This window comes from Mus caroli, chromosome 2 (genome assembly GCF_900094665.2).
Source record: "Mus caroli chromosome 2, CAROLI_EIJ_v1.1, whole genome shotgun sequence".
In the NCBI taxonomy this organism is placed as follows: Eukaryota; Metazoa; Chordata; class Mammalia; order Rodentia; family Muridae; genus Mus; species Mus caroli.
In genome coordinates, this window is record NC_034571.1 from 66084746 (window position 1) to 66092058 (window position 7313).

A 7313-nucleotide genomic window follows, 5' to 3' on the forward strand; every position below is an offset into this window, starting at 1 on the left:
TAGGCCAGACTAGACAGCCTTCAAAGTCGTTTGCATTGGTGTTTTTACGAAAAGGGGAATGAAAAAAAAAGATACTGAAGTAATATTAGAGATTTATCAAGATTCATTATCACACGTTTTCTTGATATAAACAATAAATATAAGAAGTTTTATTTTGTCTACTTAATTTCTCTTTCTCTAGGTTTCCTTCTTTCTTTTATTTTTCCTTTCTTTCTTTCTTTCTTTCTTTCTTTCTTTCTTTCTTTCTTTCTTTCTTTCTTTCTTTCTTTCAAGTCCAAGTGATGAGTTCTCCTCTCTGGTGGTTGGGATTTTCAAAAGAAAGATGATAGATGGACTCAGCGCAGTGATGGACTCTCAAGTTTGAAGATTCTGCGGTAGCGCCTGCTTTGTGGCGCCACCTGGTGGACAGTGTAAGAGGTTGTTACAGGCCTGGTAGACAGTCTAATCACGCCCAGGCGCCAGCCTCTGAAACCCCCCAAAAGAACAAAATAGTAATTAAAAGCCACAAAATTGTGCTAGTGCGCGCCATCTGAAGCATCCCTTCCTAAAGACATAACATGTCACTGAAAGAACTTGTTACAACAACTGCCTAATGGAAAACAAGTTGATACTTTAAAAAATACGATCTTTGGTCTTCCCCAGAAAAAGCAAGTGTGTAATTAAAACTCCAGCATTCACACAGCGGAATAATGAGGCAGGTAATGCGCCTTCCAGTCTGCCTGGATTTAGTTCTCAGCCACTTGGCTAAGGAAGGCCTGGAGAATGGGGAAGAAGGAGTTTTATTAGAAACGCTCCCCGATGGGACTCGCCTGCACCAGACCAGACCCTCTCTAACTGTATTGACTTGAAACTGCTTCCTGCCGCTTTTATGTGCATCAACGTTATCTCAAGGTTTTTAATCCAGATTGCTTTTTAGCGACTCGATTTCAAGTCCCTGTGCTCTAACACCACACGGGTAGCTGTTTTGCCCTAATAAAAGAAAAAAAAAACAATCAAAATTAAAATTAAAAATCAGAATCAAAATTTAAAATGTGATTGCGCCTTCTCTGCCCCTTTGTTAAGCCAACCAAGCATGTCCTGGAGGCTGACTGGGGGTGGAAAGTTTTCTGCATTCTATTTCTTTCTCAACCCCCAGAAACAGTCTAAACTCAGGTGAGATTTGTAAAACAGCATCGTTCTGGAATAAATAGAACCTGAGCCCTCTTTTATCTTGGACACAAGATGAGTGCCCTCTGAGCCTGGGGAGTGGAGGCAGCTCTGAGCCTAAAGAGGGGAAAAGCTGGAAGGGGAAGGAGAGATACCTATAGCTGTCTTGGGGTGGGGGTGGGGGGTAGGCTTGAAGGGTTCTGATAAGCCAGACACAAATCTACATCTTGTTCCAGTTACTAATTTTGTTTTCTTGAGGCACAATCTCAGGACGCTGTGCTGGCTAGTCTGGAACTTGCTGTGTAGACGGACCTGGCTTCAAATTCACAACCATCCTCCTGTCTACATCTGAGTTCCTGAGTGCTGGGATTACAGGCATGAGCCACCCCCCCCCCCAAATCTAGGCTCATCCAAATTGTCTGATTGCTTTGTAAGAAATAGCCAACAGATTTCTCTATTTTGGTCTAAAGTGAAGTACCCTAAGTATTTTTGTAAAGTATTGATTGATATTGGTATTTTATACTTTGATCCCCAGTTCTGAGGAGAGCCACTCTGCTCTCCTCAGACAGAAGAGGCCTCAAGAGGGAGTTGAGATGAATTTGGAGGGAAACTGGCTGCCTGAATGAGGCTAGTTTGCCTTGGTGCTTGCTCCTTCCCTTCAGTTATTATTCTTAGCCCCGGAGTTCTTTTAGTCTGCCTGGATCTAGCAGAGGAGGGTTAGGTGTCTCAATGCAGACTTCGTGTGTAGCTTGATCCACCCATTCCCTTTGTAGCGATGAACATCTAGAGGTTCTTGGATAGAAGAAAACAACTTCTTTTGCATCAGGTGCTTCACCCAACTCCAGCTGTCAGCCAGCTGTCTTCTCTCTTGCTACAGCACAAATCCCAGTGGTGTTTAGGGTAAGCCTCAAACACCCAGGATTTCCAGAGGCTCCAAGCTGGAGAGTGAAGGTTCACTTAGGGCTCCCCCTAACCCCCTGGCCAGATTCCCTCGACTTCTCTTGGCCCAGAACTTTGCCTCTGCTTGTCTACTGGGTGTCCTGCACCAAGCTGAGAGGTGAGATCTGGGAAAGAAGGCACCCGCCCCACTCCCCCAGGGCTTCCATGTTGGCCTGCACATTCCAAGGCTTTTTGACTACCTACTCTCTGGCTATGGTCCCAGGGTGAATCTTTCTTTGCTGCTGGTCCCAGGAGTGATGCTTGTGTGTGTGTGTGTGTGTGTGTGTGTGTGTGTCTTGGGGGTACCATCCCTATAGATGTAGCTCTGGAGACCTGCAATTTCTAAATTTCTTAAGCTTTGTCCTGGAACTCAAAGCTGTGGGGAAAGGGCAGGGATTTGTCTCTGGAGACCTCCCAGTCCTGCCTTTCTCATATGGGATTCTCTATCAGAGCCACACAGCTACCCCAGAAAGTTCTTGTTAGTGTCTTTAACACTGGTTCTCCCAGCAAGACCCTAAGGTTGCCTCCAGGAATCCAGGGAGCCAAACAGAATCCCATCCCTTAAGCCATCACATGGACAGACTCCAGAGCCTGTATTCTTGAAACTCACGTTTGTGTTTTAGTTTTCCTTCCTAGACTCAGCAAGTGGTCACAATGTATATCCTTTCAAGGGTTGGGCTTGTTAGCCCAGTTAAGTGGGTGGGGTCTCCTGCTCTGTGCTTCCTTGATAGCTCCCCAGGGGACATCTTTGCCTCTCCTTTCCCCACCTTAAGTGGTCCCTGAGTACAAGGCAGTACTGCTCCCAATCTTACTACTGGCACTTCCTTGTTGTAACATAGTGTCCGGATCTGGGGATCACTAAGGTCCGGTGGCCTACAGTCTAGTAGAGAAGGCAATTGCTAGAACATATCCTAGACTGAGTTGGTCACTCATTAGCCCTAGCTTCTGCCAAGCCTTTACCATCCATCTTAGCTGTGAGGAATCCATAGAGTGGGTATAGAATTGACAGAGAAGGAAACAAAGGCATAGCCCCAGGTCTCTTGTTTATGACAAGGACAAACAGTAGTGATGTGTTTATTAAAAGATAAAGAGAGGGTGGTTATGTTCTATGGAGACATGGTGAGGTATGGGGAAAGCAGGTGCCTCCGTGGCCCATGCTGAGACATCCCCTCCCCTGAGGGATCAACCACGTATAGAATAGAGTTTATTCAGGGTATGGGAAGGGGAGAGGAGAGGGGAGAGGGAAGAAGAGGGGAGAGGGGAAAAGGGAGGAGAGGGGAGAGGAGAGAAGAGGGGAGAGGGAACAGGCAAGAGTGGAGAGGGGAGAAGCCAGCTATGAGCATGTGAAGAGATGGGGGAAGGGGATGGGGAAGGGGGGAGGGGACAGAGCTGGGAGCAAGAAGGGAAGAGCAAGAGCAGGTAAGAGGGCAAGAGAGGAAGAGAAGGAGGAGGGGGCAAGCAGCCCCTTTTATAGTGGGTCAGGCCTACCTGGCTGTTGCCAGGTAACTGTGGAGTGGAGCTTAGACAGAATGCTAACAGGTAGAGTTCAGATCTGGTCCATGCAAGGGTGCTTTTGCTTAGGGACTGGAATGAAGGTTGCACAGCACCCTTGTCTTGTCTGGTAGGGTACTGTAGAAGGGACATTAATATCCTCAAAGGTGGAGCACAGTTCTGTAGCCCCAAGATATTTTTCCCTTCAGGATTCCAGTGGACCTATCTCAGGTCACATGGGAAGATTCCAAACAGAAGTGAAGAGTTCAAGTCTTTGACCAGGGATGAGGGGGAGAAAGCAGTGGCCAGGCTGAGCTTCAAGGACATTGTCCCTTCAGAGAATGACAGGGGTCACCTTTGCTCTTTCGACTTTCCAAGGCACTTCTTCAAGCAGAAAGCCCCGACTCTTTCCCCAGAGCTGGGGAGCCGGTTCAGCACGCTGCTACAACTTTTCAGACCCAATCACCATCCGTTTTCCAAGCCTGATCCAGAGGGGGTTCCTGGTCTTGCGGTTAGCACGGCACTGAGCCCCTCTAGGCTCTGTGGGCGCTGTACACTCTGAACACTAGTGCGCCACTGTCAGTGAGCAGGAGAACGCGACATCTCCGTGACTAACAGCTGTCCCATCCTGGTGCTCAGGGCAGGCGGGTTAGCGCTGGTGGACCGCTACTTTTCTCTCCCAGGTGCTCCCTGGGAAGTTCCGCGCAACCGCTTTCTGTAGCACACACCGGGGAAAGAGAGCCCTGCAAATGGCTCTCCAGGAGGCCAGAGCTCAAGCTGGAAAGAAAACAGTCCTCCCCGAGAGCATCTTGGCACTCACACCTGCTCTAGCCCCTGCTGGTGGCCCCCTTGCGGTGTCCTGCTGCAGGCACGCACCCCTGCAGCCCCACTCTTGGGCCTGGGTGATCCAGCCAATTGGACTACTGGACAGAAGGGTCAGGTTAGCTCCTGTTGGCAGGTGGTAACCTGTAAGGCAATTCTTGGAGGGCAGAGCAGAGAAGAGCCTTGAGTGGATGGATACCTTGACTCCTCAAGCGCAGTTCCAGTTGTCAGTATATCATGCTTCCCCCCCATCTTGAAATCAGCTCTGTAGGTCTTAGAATCTAGTTAGGCTTTCTGCAGGTTACATTTATTGGGTCTCTCTCTCTCTCTCTCTCTCTCTCTCTCTCTCTCTCTCTCTCTCACACACACACACACACACACCATCACCATCACCATCACCATCACCATCACCATCACCATCACCATCACCATCACCATCACCACCACCACCAGCATCAAACTGGGAGAACTTGGCAGAACTCAGAGCACCGTCTCTTTGCAACCTCATCTTCAGCTAGAGAGTGGTATTACAAAGCTTTAAGCCAAGTCAGATGCCAATCCATAGGATCGGCAGAATGGGACTTTGTTGCCTTAAACTATTGAGTGATAGCCGGGCGTGGTGGCGCACACCTTTAATCCCAGCACTCGGGAGGCAGAGGCAGGTGGATTTCTGAGTTCGAGGCCAGCCTGGGCTACAGAGTGAGTTCCAGGACAGCCACGACTACACAGAGAAACCCTGTCTCGAAAAAACAAACAAACAAACAAAAAAACAAAAACAAAACTATTGAGTGACTTTGTGGGTGTTCCCCAGTTCTCCCATGGAACGAAGCCTCTGGAATTATCCTATCTACCAGCTTTCTGGTAAACCCTTGGAGGTGTTCGTTCTCTGCTCTAGACTACTTGGTTTTTTGTTTTTGTTTTTGTTTTGTTTTGTTTTTTTTGCAGGGACCATGGAGCACTGGCCCACTTTTTTCTCATCCAGGACTAAGCAGGCCTTTGGTAGAAGTGAGAGGGGGAGGGCAGAGGCAGTGGACCAGAGCCCAGCTTGGACTTGGTTCAGTGTTATGTGGAAAGTCATTGGGGGCAGGGCTAGAGCTTAGAAATTTTTCCAGGTACCAGTCAGACCAAGTAGCAGGGGCAGGGAACCAACTTCCCTCTTTCTCTCTTTGAAAGTGGAGAGAGGTGCAGGAAACTCTCCGGCTTCGGGTATTTGCCGCCTAAATTTGGTTTTGAGACAGTCAGTCGCACTATGTTGCCCTAGGCTGGTCTGGAACTTGTGGACTCAAAGCAATCCCATTTGCTCCACAGGGGATTGTCAGAGGAAGACAGGGAGAGCCCTTACTGTGTCAGTTTGGTTTTTTATGTTGCTATTTGATTGTCTTGTGAGAACTACCTGCTTTTTTGGTCCTCTCTCCACTGTTTGTTACTTTTTCCTGTTGAGTTGTAATGTAGGAAATCTCTTCACATTGTATAGATTAACTTTTGGCTTTGTTTGCAGTCAAAAATGAACACTAATATTCTCATTTACTTTAAAGTTATTATCTATGATGATGATGAGTATTTGAATGTTTTATCTGTATATATGTGTGTACTACTTGTTGGTATCAGGACCTTCGAAACCTGTGACATCATATAAGCCCAACTGCAGACCTGTTGCCAAGGCAACAGGCACTATATTCCCAGAATCCACTTGGCTCACCTCCCACCTTTACCTGTGTTACCTCATTACCTCCTGATCTATCTCTTTCTCATCCCTCCTTCTCTTTCCACCGCCACCTTGCCCCTCACTCTCCCAATAAACCTCTTACACATAGAGTTGTTTTGTTGTGTTTAGAAGAGAGCTGCTATTCTAACACCTCACTCCTTTTGCATACCTACATCAAAAAGTGGAGGCTGGGAAAGGGGCTTATATTCCCTGGATAGAAGTTTTGGACTGTTGTAAGGTGCCATGTAAGTGTTGCCAATCCAACTTCAGTTCTCTGGAAAAGCAGCCAGTGCTCTTAACACCAAACTGATTTCCCAGCTCCTCTCTCTCTCTCTCTCTCTCTCCCTCCCTCCCTCCCTCCCTCCCTCCCTCCTTCCCTCCCTTTCCTTCTCTTGTCTCTCTCCTCCTCTCCTCTCCCTGATACATGCTGCCTTCTCTTGCCTCAGTCCTGGAAATAAAAAACTTGACTCTCTTCTGGTTATTATTTATTTTTGTCTCATGGGTATGAGTGTTTTGACTGCATATGTTTATGCAATGCAGCATGCAAGGCTGGTGCCACAGAGGCCAGAAGAGGGTGCAGGATCTCCTGGAACTAGAGTTTTGGACAGTTGTCAGCTGCAGTGTGGGTGCTGTATCATCTCTCCAGCCCTCCTCCCTTCATTCAGTATTCTACTTATTTATTTTGTGTTCACAAGTACAGGGCTACCCATGCCTGTGCGGCGATCAGAAGACAACCTGAAGGAGGAGATTCTCTTTTCTTCTACCAAGTGGGTCCCAAGTGTCCCCGAGCCCCTTTACTGTCCCCAGCACCCCCACTCCACCCCCTTTGCAATTTCCTTCACTTCCCGTTCAGAAGTTTGGTTTTTACATTTATTTTTCTTTTATTATGTATATGGGTAATTTGCCTGCGTGTATGTCTATGTACCATGTGTGTGCAGACATGTAAGTTTTTATTTTTGTTTATGCTGGGAGTTGCCCCATGAGTGAGAGGTTTAGCACTGAGCTGCACACCTACCCCAGAAAATTTCACATTTCAGGTGACATCTCTCTCCGTCTCCCTTCCCCTTTGGTACTTAAAGATAATAAAACTATTTTTTCTGCCTGGCGTGGTGGCTCACGCCTTTAATCCCAGCACTCAGGAGGCAGAGGCAGGCGGATTTCTGAGTTCGAGGCCAGCCTGGTCTACAGAGTGAGTTCCAGGACAGCCAGG